This window comes from Puma concolor, chromosome D1 (genome assembly GCF_028749965.1).
Source record: "Puma concolor isolate L17-30 chromosome D1, mPumCon1.1.hap2, whole genome shotgun sequence".
NCBI lineage: Eukaryota > Metazoa > Chordata > Mammalia > Carnivora > Felidae > Puma > Puma concolor.
Genome location: NC_141676.1, coordinates 114,259,389 through 114,279,479, shown reverse-complemented (window position 1 = coordinate 114,279,479; position 20,091 = coordinate 114,259,389). Strand labels below are relative to the sequence as shown.

Sequence of the window (20,091 nt, the reverse complement as noted above, 5' to 3'; positions counted from 1 at the left end):
TTACCATAGTGGATCATGGGAATGTGTGGGAGTGTAGCATGTGTAATGTAAAAGTCATAGGAATCATTTATTTTTAATTCAATAAAGTTTTTTTTTACATGTTTGACATAGGAAAGTATTACTGAATGCTATCTCTTAAGAAGAACATGGCCAATGATATTTGTTTCTGCTTAACATTCTGCTTTTTTTTTTTTTTTGGCTTTGAATTTGCCAAGAATGACTTGCTTCTCTGTGGGCAGTTCTGAACCCTCACTTTCAATGTGAGCAGTTCTGGCTGATGAGTAGCAGATGTGTCTGAGTGCAGATAAGGGAAAATAATGACTCAACTCCTAAAAATCCCTAAAGATGAGACTAGAACTAAAGCTAAAATAAAGAGCAATTTCCTACCTACCATTCCTTTGAGAACCTATTTGTTAGAGACCAGCCTGTGGCTGAACTGGTAGCAGCTGTATTTAGGAATTCTAAAGTCAGTGAGATTTGGGATGAATGATTCTGGGGATAGTTTAGTGAGCATAAAAGAAATATGACCACGTAGAATCCCAACCAGTTTATAATTTTATAGTGCCTTACAAATTATTTCAAAAAATTCATCTTCCATAAGGTGACTTTGGTCAGTGGGTCAAATGGCCAAAAATATATGATATTGTCTTCCAGATTTGGAGTTTTTCAAAATTACTGTGTATTAAGGTGTATCTTAGAAAAAAACAGGGATTAGGAACTTTAGCTATGGCCTACGGCAGAGCATATACACAGTACATTTTAACTTAGTACCAACATATAGTGCTGGTGATGATAAAGATTCCTTTACGCATTTATAACTTGCCAGGTATTAAGTAGATCAAATGTTGAAACAAATGCCTCACTTCCTTCACCTTCCTTGGAATATAATCATATGAGAAGCAAAACATATTCTGTAGGAATTTTGTTGTCATAAACTCTGAAAAGAATGTGTTCTATTTTTGATCTTTTAACCTCTGTTGAAATAGCTAATTAAAAAAAAAATTTTTTAACGTTTATTTTTGAGACAGAGAGAGACAGAGCATGAACGGGGGAGGGGCAGATAGAGAGGGAGACACAGAATCTGAAGCGGGCTCCAGGCTCTGAGCCATCAGCCCAGAGCCTGATGCGGGGCTCGAACTCACGGACCGTGAGATGGTGACCTGAGCTGAAGTTGGACACTTAACCGACTGAGCCACCCAGGCACCCCGGAAATAACTAATTTAGGTAGATTCTCCAAATGAAGAGAATAAGAGTTTAAACTTGAATATAAGGAAAGAGAATGGTTTGGTGAATGTGAAATGATGGAGTGATCGACGGTGAACAAAGGGTCTTGATATGTGACATATATGCATGTGCAGAAATATACATGTACAGGATGAAGGAGAAGACAGACTTCTAGAGTTCTGGGAACAGGTGAGATGGGAATTATGGAGGTGATCAAAGGTATGATACAGCCAAATGCATCATGAAACTGTAAAGTTGAATCTAGAACAGAAGTATCTCACAATTACAAGTTAAATTAAAACAAAAGTTAAATAGAATGCATATTCTAGGAATCCTTACTGTTTTTTACAGTGGTACCAACTATGCCGTTTGGAATTCTGGTCAGAGTCACAATAAAATATTGCATTTTCTTTGTTTTAAGATGAAAGATTGTTGAAATTGCTATTGGATTGTTGTCCTGCTGGCTATTCTAGGGTAATGTATCAAGTCACTGAGAACATTATTTTGTACAGCTTATATAAGAATAATTTTTTATTGGATTTCAGTGAGACCATCAGTTTTCAGTTGCCAGTAAAGAAATACTTTCAAAGTTATTGGTGCATGTACCCTTTCACTGGATGCATACGCTCCTAGCAAAATCTGGGGAGACAGGATATTTAACTATGTCCAGACAGAACAAGAACACAGTGCATTCTTAATTTTAGGAGCATTTTCTTCCCTTATCACTCAGAAGGATTTTTAATGTATCTATTTTGTTTTAAACTCAGTATCAAGCACAGTAAAAATCATATAAAAGAAATAGATGGTCATTATCCCAAAAGTTTATTACAATAACTGATTGTTACAACACTTAAGGCTATCAGATTTCAGTACATTCAACTAAGCAAGGTCACCTTGACCCTGTAATTTTAGTGAAATTACATTTAGTGCCCATCTAAGATTTAATACCATTCTCCAATACTTTTTTTTCTCCCCCCCCCAGCTTTTTATAAATCTCTTGATATTCTTGGTTCACCTGTAACTTCAGCCTTATTTTTCCAGTTTCTGCAGAATTCTCATTACTTAATTTACAACATGCTATGCTAGGTTCACCTGCCCTGGTGTGGCCCATCATTGGAATACGGCTCTTTTCATTACTGATTCACTCTCTCCCTACATTATCATTCACAGAAGAGGGTGCTCCTGGGTTTAAGGCAATCCAGTGATACTCACTATCACAAAGCCACAGAGAAGATCCATTAAAAATTTGAATATTAGATACTTCTAGGTAGGGAGAATAGACTGAACACTTATGTTTATCTCTTTCAAAACTACATTCAATCATATATATGTGTGTGTGTGTGTGTGTGTGTGTGTGTGTGTGTGTATATAATCTAACATATATACATACTCTCAAGTAAAAAGAGAGATTATTTCATTATCTCGAATAAACTTCATTATAGCAGTTTTAGATTTACAAAAAAAAAAACCTACAAGAATAGTACAGAGGTTGCCATATGCCCCATATCCAGTTTCCAGGGTAAGGAAGCAGAAACACCTATATTTAACAATATTCATTATTTCAATGATGAAGTAAACGGGAGATATTTTAACTACAAAATAAGAATAGAATGCTATTTACAACAGCAACAAAAAAATCAGCAAGAACAAACTTTTGCAATTAAAAATATATTACACACATTTTAAAACAAATAAAGAATTCAAGGAAAAAGTTTATGAGTAAGGTTGAGGAATTTTCTGAGAATAGAAAATATGTATGTATATATTCACGTATATATGAAGATGGATAAAGGAAATATAAAAGTTAGAAGCTAATTGTAGGAGGTCAAACATCTGAATGGTAGGCATTTCAAGAGGAGAAAACAGAAGATACAAAGAAGGAACTCAGCAAAGAAATAATTCAAAACAAATTCCCGGAGTTTTTAGATGAAAAGGGCCCATTGAGGAGTAGCACAATGAATGAAACGATCACCCAGGCACATTAGAGATAAATGTCAGGGCACTGGGGAACAAGAAATATTCTCAAAAATTTCCAGAGAGACAAGAAATCTACATAGAAAGAATCAGGAATCAATTGGGATCCAGAGGTCAAGTATGTACTGGAAGCTGGAACATTAAAAAATAGCTTCAAAATTCTGGAGGGAAATTATTTCCAAAAAGGTATTTTGCTCAATGAAACCTATTATTTACAAGTGAGTAGAGACAGAACGGGCATTTTTCAAAAAAAGCCAGCCTCTATACGACCCTCCTTAGGAACCATCGAAGTATGTGTCCACAGAAATAAAAACAAGAAAAGGCAGGAGGAGAAAGAAAGCAGGAAGAGGGAGCCCCAGGCAGGGCCGTCCTGGCGGCAGGGAAGTGCCCACAATCCCCCACAGGAGCCATCTCTGCCGCCCCGCGGCAGGTGCGTCGAGGCGCGGCCGCAGGGCATCAGCATGAGCGCCCTGCGCAAAGGGATGGCTGGCGCCTTCCGCAGCCTTCTCCAGCGAGAAGCCGTCTTCGTTGGAGGACCGTGGCCCAAGCCGCAGAGCCGGGGCCCGGTCGTGGTCCGGGTGGGCCAGGGCGGGCTTTCCCGGGAAGACAGACGTGAGCAGAGCGAGCGGCACGCTGCGCTCTGGGACTTCTTCGTTAGGTGTGAGTCCCGATGGCCGCGCGAGGATAGGACGGGCTCGGATGTGCTGAGCCAGGCGGCGGCGGCCCGGAGAACCGGCAGGTCAGGCCTGCGGCGCTGCAGGCGGGACCTACTTCCGGAAGAAGCCGGCCTTCGCAGGCTCTCGGGTTCTGCGGCCAGGCGCTGCCTGGAAGGAGAGGCACCTGCGTGCCAGGTGCCAGAGGCTCCTCCTCGCCAGGTGCCAGAGGCTCCTCCTCCCAGACTCCGCCCACCACCGCGCAGGCAATCCCTGCCGCTCGTGGATTCCTCGCCCCGCCCCAGGCCCCAGTTAGAGCCACTTCGTGGAGGCACCTAACCCCACAGGCCCAGGCGCCTGGAACCTCTGTGGCGGGAACGCTGAGTGTGGGCGGGACTTCCGAAACCGGCCCGGGGAGTGAAATGCGCAGGCGCTGGCTACAAGCCCAACCGCGGAAGCCTCTCAGTAACCCCCAGAAGTCCCGCGTGTGGTGATATGGGGCTCGGGCTACAAACCGGGTCCTGCCTGAGCTTCAGCAAACGTTCTAGGCCAGTGCGGCCCTAACGCGTGGGTCCACGGTGTCCACAGTGTGCAGGCTCCCGGGCGTCCCCTTGGGGGGGCGTCTCTGGGGAGACCACGTCTGCGGTCCCTTCAGCCCTTTCCTCCAGCGCAGGGGAGATGGCGCCCCGTCTTCCAGTCGCTGCTGTGGACCGAGTTCTTCTCGGGATGTGAACAGATAAGACCCCGGCGTGTCGTTTGTGCGCACGTTTGCAACTGGTGGAACCTCTTGATTTACCTCTGTGGTCTGGAGACCTGGGGGCTTTCCGGGGGAAAAGCTGAGACCGCCGGGTTTCGTGGAGCGCGAGGGGACGCTGCGGAAAGAGTCGGGAGCCCCACGAAGGAAGGTGGCGGAGGTGGTGAGCATTGCGCGTCCACAAGGGACTCGTCCGCCGAGGACTTACCGGTTCGTACCTGTAAGATACACCAGCCCTAGGTTCCTTTGCGTCCCCCCGGCCAGATGACGTCAGTGCCACCTTGCTTCCCCCCCCCCCACGGCTGCGTGCTTGCAGCAGCTCCAGGTAGTGGGATGCTGGACAGGGGTGCAGGGCAAGGATGGGGGCTGGCGGGGCAGCCTCTGATTGACCGGGGTCACACCCCCTCCCTGACTTCCTCCCACCTCACTCTGCTGTTTGCATTTCTGCTGTTAGAATAGAGTCATTTCTTTGTCAAGATATAGGGGTTTGGTTCATAATTTGGGTGGTGAACAGGGATCCTTTCTATAGTTCATAAACATTTACCAGAGATCTTTATAGAATGTGCTAATTCAGTCTCCTACCATGTATTGAGTGACTTCTGTGCCGCGTAATATGACAGGCACCTGGGTTGTGAAGGTAAATGGTATAAAGATGTGTGATCTGAGAGTTAAGGAGGTAGTAGGGGAGGCAGTGTATGTAATTGTGAACACGGGGCACCTGGGTGGCTCAGTCTGTTGAACTTGCAACTCTTGACTTCAGCTCAGGTCATAATCTCACAGTTCAGGAGTTCGAACCCCATGTCCAGCTCAGTGCTGACAATTCTGCCTGGAACCTGCTTCGGATTCTGTGTCTCCGCTTCTATCTGTGCCTCCCCTGCTTGTGCTCTCTCTCAAATGTTAAAAATTAAAAAAAAGAAAGTAAACTTGAAAAATAATTGTGAACATGTATATAGTGTCGTGGATTTAATATAAAGGTAGATGCAGGTTACAGTGCTGGGGGGGCGGTCATCTCAAATTCAGGAGCAGAGGTTTCTTGGACACCTTACTGAACACCATGTACACAGTTTGAGGAGTGTGTATCAGTTTGGCTGGACAAGTGAGGTAGAGCGCTTTAAACATGGAGGGCAGATCATGCACAAAGTGACAAAACTAGTTTCTGTAGTAACATGCAAGAGATTTCATATAATTCATCACTATGGTTTGTATATTCCATATAGTTCTTGAATAGGATTTGTTATTTGAGTGGGGGTACAGACAAACAGTGGAAAGTGGGTTTAGGGATATGTGTGTCAGCCTTACAGTCTTGAAGATCTGATGAACACCTATATCACATAATGGATAGTTCTTAAACCAAGCCTTGGATAGCTGATGTTTCAGGGCCGTTAGAAATGATCCAGACCTTCTTAGATTAGTTCTAACTTGTACGCATTTCACTCTTGCTCCCATCAAATATTCTTAACTCTTAGTTCTAGTCTCTTTCATTTAAAAAAAATTTTTTTTTTTTTTACATTTATTTGTTTTTGGTGGACAGAGATAGAGCACAAGTGGGAGAGGGGCAGAGAGAGAGGGAGACGCAGAATGCGAAGCAGGCTCCAGTCTCTGAGCTGTCAGCCCAGAGCCCGATGCGGGGCTCGAACTCCCAGATCACGAGATCATGACCTGAGCCGAAGTCAGACGCTTAACCGACTGAGCCACCCAGGCACCCCTAGTCTCTTTCATTTTTAACTTGAATAACATCTGTTCTTATTTTAACTCTGCTATTTTTCAAAATTTTTGGTTTTAGATATTTTCTCCTGGATTCCAGAATTTCCTGGAATCTTGGATCTTAGGGTTGTTTTCGACCATCAGTGGTGGTGATGCAATAGTAGTAACCTTTTATTTTGTTGTCGTTGTTGCAGTTGGCACTGATCTATAGGGAACCATACACAAATCACGGATGTTTAAAATTCCTAGTGTATTTTCATCTCCTGGATACCAGATACCAGTAACATACTGGGTCACTCTAACCATGGAAAACAGTTACATTTTCAGTTTCACCTATAGGATAGATGTTGATTAGGTAAGCATTCTTGTTTTTCCATACATTGGTATTTTGAAATTTCAAAAGTAATTTAAGATTGACTTGCCTACCTTCCAAAATAAGAAGAACTAGGGGCGCCTGGGTGGCTCAGTCGGTTAAGCGTCTGACTTCAGCTCAGGTCATGATCTCGCGGTCCGTGAGTTCGAGCCCCGCATCGGGCTCTGTGCTGACAGCTCGGAGCCTGGAGCCTGTTTTGGATTCTGTGTTTCCCTCGCTCTGACCCTCCCCCGTTCATGCTCTGTCTCTCTCTGTCTCAAAAATAAATAAACGTTAAAAAAAAAAAAAGTTTAATAAAATAAAAAAAAAAAAAAACAAAATAAGAAGAACCAGAAGCCCTCAAATAATGATAGGTATGGTTCCAGTGTCCACGTTGACATCTAAAGAACTTTATTTGGTGGTGATATCTCTTGTATGGTTAGATAAAATAACCTACTTTACTGTTTGTGTAGAGAGAGAGACAGAGACAGACAGCATGAACAGGCGAGAGGCAGAGAGACAGAGAGGGAGACCCAGAATCTGAAGCAGGCTCCAGTCTCTAAGCTGTTAGGACAGAGCCAGACACGGAGCTCAAACTCAAGAACCGTGAATTAAGCGTCCAACTCTTGGTATTGGCTCAGGTCGTGATCTCACAGTTTGTGAGTTGGAGCCCCGCATTGGGCTCTGTGCTGACAGCATGGAATCTGCTTGTGATTCTGTCTTTCTCTACCCCTCTCCCACTGCCTCTGTCTCTCTCAAAATAAATACATAAACCTTAAAAAAATTAAGTAACTTACTAGCATTTTTAACACTCCATAGGATGAAATATACATTATTTTCCCATTAAAAGTTAAGAGGTTTCACTAACTAATCAAGGAAATTTCCAGCTAATTGAGAAATACAATAAAAATATTAATTTTGACAACATGCTTTAATTCTGCACCAAAGTATCAGTCTTAAAAATAACATGAAGTATTTCAAAAGTGTTTTTTGCTGTTCATGTAATAATCCTTAATAAAGTCATTACCTTCATTACTATTCTGAGGAGATTCTTGTTTCAGGATCTGAAGCCACGGGTGAAATTAGTGCAGTGGAGTGCTCGATGCATTTAGTAAAAACTTAATAAATGGTAATTGATTGATGAAGTGTCAAAGCAGCTTTTTTTTCCCCTTTGTCTGATCGTATCTACTCTAAAATGCCCAATGGAAAACTACAGCTATTCAGTTGTTACATTATGCTCATGCAAAAAAATTAAATTCATATGAATGTAAAAATTACTTCAGAATTGAGTCAAATTGATTTGTATACATAGACATGTCCAGAATATAGGTATACTTGTATTTAGTTAAGATGTATCTGGTTATATAATCACTTTATTACTTCCCAAACTGTATCTTAACATTATGTCAAGGAATTAACATTTGACAGGAGTTAAATTTTGCAAATCTTGAAAATTTATAGGTAATAGTCAAAAGGTTATGAGAAACAAAAATTGTCACAGGCGTTAAAAATGACTGATTAGTACTATAATTCTTTTTATCAGAATTGTTAAATGCTGGCTTTCCCTATTATAGCCTTTTATATCACCTTTTAAAACTAATAATTTAATCAATGTGATTTGATTAGTATGATTAATTCAAGTCACTGCAGTATGGTAAGGGTCTAGTCTTTGGAGCCAGGTGTCTGAGTATGAATTCTGGCTTTGCCACTTTCTACACATAAGACCTTCAGCAAGCTATTTAACCTCTCTGTGTCTCAGTTTCTTTTATTTAAAAAAATAGGTATAACAATATTCATTTTATAGTGTAGTTATGATAATTAGGTTAATGTTTATAAAGCACTTAGAATAATCCTTGGAATATAGTAAACTCTATGTAAATGTTTTCTCTGTAGTAAAGTAGGTAAATGAATAAATTCTCAGTGAACAAAATTCTTACAACACTGAAAACTATAAAGAGGGAATCAGTGAATCACACACCAAAACAGTTTCATTACCAAGCTAGAACATTCTGTGAATATTATTTCAGAATTTTCTCTTTGAATATGTATGAAAAGAATAATGGATTGATAACTTGGAAAGAAAAATAACTTTATAAGAAGTATTGTTGTATGGGCTTTTTAAAAATAAAATAGCATTATGGGGCGCCTGGGTGGCGCAGTCGGTTAAGCGTCCGACTTCAGCCAGGTCACGATCTCGCGGTCCGTGAGTTCGAGCCCCGCGTCGGGCTCTGGGCTGATGGCTCAGAGCCTGGAGCCTGCTTCCGATTCTGTGTCTCCCTCTCTCTCTGGCCCTCCCCCGTTCATGCTCTGTCTCTCTCTGTCCCAAAAATAAATAAACGTTGAAAAAAAAATTAGAAAAAAATAAAATAGCATTAGATATGATTTTATTTGAGTTTAGTAGATGAAAAGGAAACTAAAGTGTAATTGATATAATTGCCAAAGTTCAGGTAGTTACTCAACGCAAGTTAATATTTTATAAAGGATCCCTCTTTTAAGGAAAGAGATTGTAAAACTCATTAACATGTTAGAATCTTTATTTTTTAAATCTGTTTCAATCGATTTGTTATGAGAGGTGAACTGATTAACCTTCCCATTCATTTTTTTGTACTTCTTCCCCTTACCAGTATTTCCTCCTTGCATTTCAGGGATTCAATCAGAATTTATCTTTAGGGGAGGACTAGGTGGCTTAGTTAGTTGAGTGTCCAACTCTTGATTTCTGCTCAGGTCTTGATTCCAGGGTCTTGAGATTGAGCCCTGCGTTGGGCTCCGTGCTGATGGCTGGGAGTCTGCTTGGTATTCTCAATCTCTGTCTCTGTCTGTCCCTGCCCTGCTTGTGCACGCATGAGTGGTTGCACTCTCTAAAAAAAAAAAAAAAAAAGATAATAAAAAAAAATTAACCAGAATTTATCTTGAAATTAATTAGCGTGTTTATCTTCTGTGGTGTGTTTTGTGGTATTTTGCAGCTTCGGCTCTCCCTTGTGTCCGACGACCTCTCTGATCACTTTTCCTGTTATGCGTGTTCCTGACTATTTCAATTGTAAGAATTACCTTCATGTTGAGTCATTCTCTGTCTGCACAAGCGGTTGTCATCTTTCCATTTGTTCTCATTTATTTTACTTTAGTTTTTGCCTCCGTAGTTACGGAGATCACTCTTACCTGTTCTCCTTATCATGGATTTGATTTTTAGGAATGTCTTGTTTCTTGTTGTTTCTAACTTACTAGGTAAGAGTCAATGCTGTGTTTGTTGTCAACATTTTCCCTTGGTCCCCTACTTATCATTCTGATATTAGTATGTTTTTTCCTTATTGAGGTCTTTTTTCATTTGTTGCATTTATATTTTTGAGAACTTATCTAACATGAGGCAATTGAAAAAAACCTCCTTCTATTGCTTGAGTTACCTTTTCTTCCAGACTGGTTCTTCATTTTTCCTTTGTCTGCCATTCTATCTTGACTTCGTATTTTTGCTGCACCATGCCTGTCATTTGTATGCCGTTTATTTTCATCTTGTGCATACTCTGCTGTGATTCTGGAACGTCTGCTTGCTCTGATAAAGTTATGGGTAAATTCTCCTTGACACGGGCCCCATTTGTGCTGTGATCACTTTATCATCCTTTGGAGCTACAGGAGCTAGAATCAGGTATTGCTTTGAAGACAACTGTTCTGTAGTTTGAGGGTTGAGTGGAAAATGAAGTGGTAGGCCGATTGAAAACCTACATTTGCTCTTTGTTCTGAGATCCTGTTACGTGTGACCCCACGCAGCGCTTCATTGGGGTCCACCAGTGGGAACAGGGCCCGGAAGCTGGCACGTCCTGGTTCTCGTTCTTTTTACTACTAAGATGTTGCTGAAGCATGTAGGGGCTTCTGATAGATATTAAGGGTTTTTGCCTTATTGATTAAGTTTTTTAGAATTTCCTATTTTCTCCCTTGACCTGTATCTCTACAAACTGGAGGGTATTCATGAAAACTGAGAATTTTTCAGTCATAAACCTTGTGGAATCCTGTTCCTTCCTGTTTTTTAATTGCTGCGTGTATTTATAAAATCTAGCCATCCATCCTTTTTATCTGTCCATCAATGTTTCAATGACAGGAAACTCTGTAAGGCTAATTTATTTTGCCATCGTTAGTCCCATTTTATTTCTCTTTATTTTTTTATTTCCCAGTTCTTTTTTCTTAATTTGTCCTTGTTACAATATGGCTTGGGATTTGGCCTACATTGTAACTAAACTTAATGACTCTTGACTCAAAGATTTAAACAGTGGTACGAAAACACTGCTTTTAGCCAAAATGTATACACAACCTTGAACCTGGAGTATTTGAATTATTGGTGGTACCTCCATGACATCAGTGCCGTGATGCATCATGATGGCGTGTTGAGTTCATTACCCAGTTCATTACAAGGATGATCATGAGGACAGGGGGAGCTCAGTTGTTCGTCATTGGTCTTTCCCAGGGAGGTAGATCGCCCCATCACTTCATGCCTCACAATGGAGCAAGCACTGCTTCAACTCACAGAGGTTTAAACACAGATGATGGTGACTTTTGGGGACAGTCCTGGACTTTGTTCTGATGCTTTCAGTGTTTAGACTTCCAGTAAGTAGAAGTGTGCTATAATGGAGTAATCAGAGATTTTTTTCTGACTCACATAGACTTGGTTTCAAACCCTGGGTCTATTAGCTCTGTGATCCATTGTAAATTCTTTGGTCCCTGTTTGTACTGTGTGATCTGTAACTTATCAAAGCTATTTGCAAGGATTAAATTAGATTAATTACATGTGCACAGCACTTGAAACATTGTAGTTGCCCAATAAATACTGTCTTCCCCACTCTTCATTTATGACTGTTTTTAGGATTCTTAGTGATTGCCTGTCAGTTCTATTCTATGGTAGAGAAAAGCAGTAATTGGTCTTTTTTCCTCAATATTGTTTTAGGCTACCATAAAATAGATTTTGGCATCAAGGAAGGCACACATTTTAGTTTTGCTCTGTTCTGCCTGATCACGTGCTATCATGGGAGTCTTCAGGACCAATGTTGTCAATTACACTTTGACAAGCTCTCCACATAGGCTCTTAATCCCAGAGGTGTAGTTTAAAGGGTAGTAGTTAGGAGGCCAGATTTTGGAATCAGATCTCTTGAGTTTCATTGTAGGCCACACCCACTTGTATTTTGGTTAAGTTACTCTTGGCATCGTGTACCTCAAATTTTTTCATTTCGGCGGTAAAGTGGGCAAATAGTTGTTAAGTGGTTTTTATGAGTACTCAGCAAGCTAATTCATGTGAATTGCTTAGCATACTGTGTGACATGGAGCACATGTAATAAATGTTATTGTCTCTTACCACTAGGGGCATTGTTAAAAGGAAGATTCAGTTCAGTGGTTAACTCAACATTTTCTTGATATCTCCATTCTTATAGGTAGGATTAGCTGCTGTCTCCTTTGTAGCCCCAGCTAATGTAGTATATACTGCTATGATAGCATAGTTGGCATTTTATCACACCTTCCAAATTACCTATTGTTTCCTGCTCTCAGTCTGCATACCTTAAAGGGCAAATACTACATTTATTCACCTGTGGATCTTTGATACTTGGCACAGCCTAGTATGTAATACGTGCTTGATAGGTGTTGTGTAGTGATTAAGAATGAAAGCTCTCGAGAGAGACTGCCTTTGTTTAAATACTGGTTTGGTCATAGACTAATCACTTAATATCCCTGTGACTCAGTTCCCCTTTGGTAAAAGAAGGTAATTATATGCCTACATCATTGGGTTGTTACAAAGATCAAATGAATACATACACATGCAGCGATTAGAGCAGGGCTTGGCCTATTTTGAGAGCTCAATAAATAGTAGTTTTCAAACACTTCTCTACTGTTGTAAAATTGAATTGGTAAATGAAAAGAAAATGCTAAGGGATGTCATGGTCTAACATGTAAACACGAAAGTTTCAAGTCCTGACTGTCAAGGGAGTATTACAGGATATTTCCTCATGGCCAGAACGAGTCCAGAGTCCACATTCAGAACATTTTCTTCATCTCTTGTTTATCTTCCTCTGGGAAGGAGCCATTTTTTATCACTTCATAATCACGTGAAGCTGGTCTGCATTCTTCTCTCTGCCCTCTGAGTACTTGCTAAGAGTCCCACAGCTTTACTTGGGGGACATTGGCTTCCTCTTCCTGGCATTAGTCTGTCCTGACTTCAAGATTGTGACATTTTCTGGAGACATTACTTTTTCCCCATTGCATCTTTTCCTGACTTCACAGATTGGGCCTTACCCGGTGAAGAGACCCACTGGCTGTTTCAGTTTGCTGAGCTTTAATTTCATGGTCCACTAGGGAGAAGATTCTTTGATGTTATTCCTAGTAGCCATTGGAATGGGGTGACGCGGGGTGAACAGAGCAATAGAGGAGATTTATGTTGACTGGTGATGTCTAATAGCTGGCCGTTTGTGGCAAACAATAATAGACAATTCCTTAGTGGAACAATTTTAATCAAAAGCAAGCAGTATTACCTTCATATTTTTCCCCCTTATTGACTGTTTTCAATTTATATTAGTTCTTAGTATCATTGGGTCAGAATTGGAAATATTGCAGTTTAAAAAAATGTATATATATAAAAATCTCTCCCTGTTTTATCTGTATGCATACATAAATATACATGCATCTATCCTTTTCTAACCCATTGAGCCAAAAGAGGGGAATTGTTTTGAGGGCAGGAATCATGCCATTGATTTCACCATCCCTGGCAGCTAGCACAGGCCTATTATAGATAGGATAGGCATACCCGGTAAATGCTTATCAACTGAATGAATACAAGTTTTCTGTAAGGTGGTACATTTTGACTCACTGAACACTCTGAATATTTGCCGTGTTCAAAGCCCAATAGTAAGCAGTGTCTCCTTCATTTCCCAGTTAGTCCTCCTCATGATCTTCCCATAGATCAATTCTGTTAGTCTCCTTTTATAGAAAGAGAAAAATAGAGCAGCTAGGTTAAAATCACATCCCCAGGACCCAGATTAGGGTATGTTTATAAATGAAAATGGCCAAAGGATCCAAGATTTCTTACTTTTTTTTTGGTAACATAAGATAACTTCATGTCCATACAGAAAAGGCAAGTCCAGTGAAAGCGTTTATATTTGCATGAGGTAATTGTACAAGTGAGTACATGGAAACTACATTTCACGCAGTACACCAAAGCGGCGGAAGTGAGCTGTGTGTGTGCGCGTGCACGCACATGTACACATGTTCATAGAGGCATGCATATATATTTTAGGTGAGCGAGTTTTTGTAAGTAAATAATCTGTTAGACCAGAGGGAGGATCCAATTGGCATATAATGAATGATGAGGGAGATTCAGAGAGAAGGTTGATAAAGATCTTAAACTCTAGGCTGAATAGTTGATATTTTACGAGAACGGATAAGTTCAGGATGGGTTCTTCCGCGGTGCATTAACAGCATGAATAATGCATCAGAAGAGCGCTCTGATCCTTACGCACAGTAAAGGTCTTTGGGTCGAACTCAGAGCTGTCACTTCATCTTGGTTTGCTTCTGGTTCATTGTAGTTCAGAGCGTTGTGCTGACTTAGCACAGGGGTCCTTTTTCTCTTGCATACCAATATTTCACATATTTAGTAAGCTTTTACATATGTTTTGCCTGATACCTACTGAAGCTTGTTTCCGGAGCATAGTCCTAAGCAATCAACAGTCCCTAAATGACTATCTGCGGGACTTGCGAGAATGCTCACAGCCCAGTGAGCTGGAAGAATTTCCTGGAGGACTAGAAGCATATTGTAAGACCAGCTTTCAGGATCCTTGTGGTTTGTCATGCATTCCTGAGTAAAATAGATGGCATAAAATATTCACTTAATACAACCTTGCTTCATGCCTTTGGGGAGGTTACAACCCACTGTAATTATTATTAGCAGACCATACATCAACAGACAGGTAATGAAAGAAGTGCGGGACTTAAAATTACAGCCCAAGTTTAGTCTCACCACAACTAACAGTTACCAGAGAGGGATTTTTGAGGCCATAGATAACCTAACTGTTGACCTCAGGAACCCTACCAAGCAAGACTCTCTCTGTACATTTTGTTTTTCTGTTGAGATTGTTGTAACTCAGTCCTTTTGAGACCATAACTCTCCATGATTTAGTCCTTTTGGTCCCATGCCTTACTCTGTTTCATACTTTATGTTCCCAGTAATGCTACATAAAGCTTTCTGTAAGTTCTGTGCTCTTTCTTGCTTTAGTGTTGAGAATAATGCTGTCCTTTTTGCTGGGAATGTTCTTTCTTCTTCTTCTTCTTCTTTCAGATTCAGCTCAGTTTGTCATGGCCTTCCATGACTGTAAAGACTGGGTGTGCCCTTTCCTTATCTGATAGTTGGTTCTCATTTTTGTAATCGTCATATAACTACTTTTTATTTATTTATGTATTTTTCTTTTGCCGGGTCAGATTCTGTGTCTTAATCATATTTTTAACTCTAAGTTCCTAAAACAATTGTAAGCACAGTCTTGGGACTCGGTAATAGTTTGTTGAGTCATTAGCTTCAGGTTGTCCCACTCCGTGCAGGAGGAGTTGCAGCTTGAATATTTAAGGAAATGTTTCTGGAAGACTTGATAGACAAAGAAAGCTTTTTACTCTGTCTTAACCAGTTAGATCCCAAAGATCCATCAGGGAGATAGCAGGGTACAATGCTTACATAACAGAGTAAGGTCTTTATAATTTGTTGGTTCCTATAAGTGAATAGTAAAGACACATAGCTGTAGGTGAGGGTCAAATACCAAGAGTTGGTCAGGATGCCAACATTTAGTCTGGGAAGGAAGATCTGAGTCTTAGGGATGTTGGGACCTCATTTGTGTCTGACACCTGTGAAAGTTAGACCCTTAAAAAAATTTAAGGTCAAAATACGGCAAAAACTACCTGGGAGACATGGCTGGCTAGGCAGCAGACTGATTACAGTGGATTCGATACATTGTTGTGGACACAGACGTTTTTGAGCATTTTTTTCCAAGGCCTAGTGTCTGGATCCTGAAGTCTCCCACATTAAAAATTGTGGTGATCGTTGAGCCTTGATGTGACAGCATGATGGCAGGCTGGAATCTGTTAGGATAAGGAGGAGGGGTCAGATTCAGGCCAGAGTCTTTTGTAGGGTCCCATGCTGAGAGTTTGAGGGGATTAAGAATTCTAACTTTTGAATGCACACTTGAATGACTGATGTGGAAAGGCTGTATTTGGTGGTAGAAGAAAAGAATTGAGATTCCAGATAAAATTCTCCGGTGGTCATTTTCTTGGGACCTGTCCAACATTGTTGCCGGAGTTGTGGCTGTGATGAAGACTCTGGGGGATACAAGCAATAGATCGATCAGAAGGGACACAAGTAGAGAGGTTCATTCAGGGTGTGTCGGAGACGGTGGTGACTGACTAGGACCTTCCCCTCCTCCTGTGTTTCACAGTTCCCGGTGATTTGTCTTTCCTCCTCCCCGAGTTTCTTAAGGATTGATGAAGAAGTCCAACCAGATTCAGAACCAGGTTATGAAAGAGTCTTCAGCAAATCCACTTGGTGGTGTTCCATGCAGATTCTTTGAGAAGTCGCTGTGACTTACATCATCTTTTATGGTAACTGTTGGAAGAGACCAATCTTTTCAGCTTGAGGCTTCCTCTAGTAGGAGATAGAATTTTCGCTTTATTCCGTGTCTTTTGAAAAATGGGAGCTCCTCACCCATGTGACTTTGCTTTCTTTCCACTCTGGTTTCGACATCGTTCTCGTTTGCTTAGATCGTTGATTGACATTGTTTCTGCAGTCTGTCTCCCTATTCTAACCATGTTCCGGTTTTTTTCCTACAGATTTTAGTACTCTCATTTCATTGTACAGGATTACTTTTAATTTAACGGTACTCGTTAGTTAGTTCTGTTTATTGAGTTAGTTCTGTTTACCGAGGCTTCATCCTCCTGCACCCTGGGACTGCTTGTCTTTGTGTAAGCTGTCCTCCCTGGGCAGAATAGAAAAGCCATAAACTACAGAAAACCTTAGGATAGTACTGCTTTGGTAAAATTTAGATTGATAACTGATAGTTTATACTTTGATAAGTTCTTAGAAATTCTCTCTACATATCCAGATTTCATGGGAAAATTAATACAAAGGCAAAGTGCAAACAAAAAAGAAGAAAAACCATTTTATCCAGGTTTTTAAAAGCCCCCCCCTTTTTTTTTTTAAAAAAAAAAAAAAAGCTCTTCCTTCTCCATGGTAAGCGCTGAGGCCCAGATATGTTAATTGAGTTCTCTGGAGCTGAGCGGTTGGTCAGAAATAGAGGCGAACAGACAGCAGGCTCCAGTTTCCCAGTTCTGTAACCGCAGGGACAGCCTGGGTCCCTTTCTCTGAGCTTCTGCCTTTAAACTGGGAGCGTGAAAGAAATTCCGTTCTTCAAAATGAAAGAGAGTGTTGCTTTTGTGTAACGTTACAGTTCCTTTGTAGCGCTAAGAATGTGTTGTAGAAAATATATCATTCCCAACTGCAGCAGCACAAAAGATAAAATACAGGGAAATGCTCCCATTTTTCTAGGTTTCCTGAGCAGCCAGTGTGCACAATTGGAATAGACTTGCTGTTTGGGGCTAAAACCAGCGTTTTATAGCATTTTTGGATGTCGCACATCTCACTGGGCTTTAAAGTATGCAGTGTGTACTGAGAAGCATTTCTGTGTCTCTTTTTTAAGGCCTTTTAGGAAATTGTGGAGATGTTAAGTAGTTCAGGAAGTACGTTAGTACACTTGTAGATAGGCTTGAAGATCATGAGAAATTTGTGTTTTGTCATTATTTCACTTATGTAGAAAAATGTTGAAGAACTCTCAATGTGCCCCAATAATCGCACGTTGAGCTGTAGTAAAAAATTACTAGTGGCTGAATTGTTTTAATTTTTATTTTTATATTATTGTGAGTTCAAAAGCAACCTGCCTTATGATCTTAATTCACCCTATTTCTTTTCTTAAATGCCTTTCATAATTTTTATTCCTGTTTTCAAAGGTTGGACAAAAGCTCCAACTAGACAAGCAGGCTGCCTTATTTGTTAAGCTTTATTAAGCTTTACAACACATAATATACTTTATTTCATGCCTTAGCCTGAGGCAAGCGTGGTAGTGTGGGACTTCGGTCTTTTATTGAGAGCGTACAACGCTCTGTCTACAGGCTTCACACACAATCACAAATAATGTTGTGTTATGCAAAGAAATTAAGAAAAAATGTAACTTTGACTTTCTGATGCTGTGCGACACAAACATAACCTCCCATTCTGCCCACGTACCTGTGTCTTTGGTTATAAAACAGCATGTGATAGGAATAAACGTTAATTGAATAATTGCTTTTGACAATTTTTAGTTCCGCATTTTTGAGGAATTGAATTAGTTTTGGATATATGCTGTGTTGAGTAAAAACTCTCTGGGGCACCCGGGTGGCTCAGTTGGGTGAGCGTCTGACCGTTGATTTTGTCTCAGGTCACGGTCTCACGGTTCATGAGTTTGAGCCCTGCGTCTGGCTCTGTGCTGACAGTGCTGTGCCTGCTTGGGATTCTCTCTCTCTGCCCCTCCCTTGCTTGGCTCACTCTTGTGTGCTCTCTTTCTCTCTCAAATAAATAAATAAAAACATTTAAAAATTTATTTAAAAAAAACTGTCAGAAGGTAAGTGCAGAGCTCAGTGCCGTACCATCCTCGGATTTTCCCAGAGCCCCCAGTCTTGCCCCCTTTGCCCTATAAACCACCCTTCACTCCTGTGAACAAACTGTAGTGCCTGTAATACCTCAAAGAAGGATCGTTAGGGAGGTGTTTTCTAGAAAATGTTTTCCAAATGGCGTATTTAACTAAAATGTTACTTCCCCATTATAGATAGCTTTAACTTATTACATATTAAAATAACAGACCAATGGAATAGAATAGAAACCCCAGAACTAGACCCACAAAAGTATGGCCAACTAATCTTTGACAAAGCAGGAGAGAATGTCCAATGGAAAAAAGACAGTCTCTTTAACAAATGGTGCTGGGAGAACTGGACAGCACCATGCAGAAGAATGAAACTGGACCACTTTCTTACACCATTCACAAAAACAAACTCAAAATGGATAAAGGACCTGAATGTGAGACAGGAAACCATCAAAACGCTAGAGAAGAAAGCAGGGAAAAACCTCTCTGACCTCAGCCGCAGCAATTTCTTACTTGACACATCCCCAGAGCTAAGGGAATTAAAAGGAAAAATGAACTATTGGGACCTCATGAAGATAAAAAGCTTCTGCACAGCAAAGGAAACAATCAACAAAACTAAAAGGCAACCAACGGAATGGGAAAAGATATTAGCAAATGACATATCGGACAAAGGGCTAATATCCAAAATCTATAAAGAGCTCACCAAACTCCACACCCGAAAAACAAATAATCCAATGAAGAACTGGGCAGAAAACATGAATAGACACTTCTCTAAAGAAGACATCCGGATGGCCAACAGGCACATGAAAAGATGCTCAACGTCACTCCTCATCAGGGAAATACAAATCAAAACCACACTCAGATATCACCTCACGCCAGTCAGAGTGGCTAAAATGAACAAAACAGGAGACTATAGATGCTGGCGAGGATGTGGAGAAACAGGAACCCTCTTGCACTGTTGGTGGGAATGCAAACTGGTGCAGCCGCTCTGGAAAACAGTGTGGAGGTTTCTCAAAAAATTAAAAATAGGCCTACCCTATGACCCAGCAATAGCACTGCTAGGAATTTACCCAAGGGATACAGGAGTGCTGATACACAGGGGCCCTTGTACCCCAATGTTTATAGCAGCACTCTCAACAATAGCTAAATTATGGAAAGAGCCTCAATGTCCATCAACTGATGAATGGATAAAGAAATCGTGGTTTATATACACAATGGAATACTACGTGGCAATGAGAAAGAATGAAATATGGCCTTTTGTAGCAACATGGATGAAACTGGAGAGTGTTATGCTAAGTGAAATAAGTCATACAGAGAAGACAGATTCCGTATGTTTTCACTCCTATGTGGATCCTGAGATACTTAACAGAAGACCATGGGGGAGGGGAAGAAAAAAATGGTTAGAGAGGGAGGGAGCCAAAACATAAGAGACTCCTAAAAACTGAGAACAAACTGAGGGTTTATGGGGGGTGGGAGGGAGTGGTGGGTGGGTGATGGGTATTGAGGGGACCTGTTGGGATGAGCACTGGGTGTTGTATGGAAACCAATTTGACAATTTCATAATAAAAAAAAATAACAGTAAACTGAATTATTGGGAAATTAATATCACCCTGTGTTGCTTATTTCTTCTAAGCATCTTATTTTGTTTTATTTAAAAAAATTTTTTTTCAATATATGAAATTTATTGTCAAATTGGTTTCCATACAACACCCAGTGCTCATCCCAAAGGGTGCCCTCCTCAGTACCCATCACCCACTC

General features: G+C 40.7%; 1 long non-coding RNA gene across 1 annotated transcript in view; it reads left to right on the top strand.

The window, feature by feature from the left end:
* Positions 1-4,174: 4,174 nt before the first annotated feature.
* Positions 4,175-20,091, top strand: part of LOC147577003 (uncharacterized) — a 352,858-nt gene continuing 336,941 nt past the window's right edge. Inside the window, exon 1 of the long non-coding RNA XR_015240602.1 lies at positions 4,175-4,815. This is a non-coding gene — a long non-coding RNA (uncharacterized LOC147577003). The remainder of the gene's footprint in view (positions 4,816-20,091) is intronic.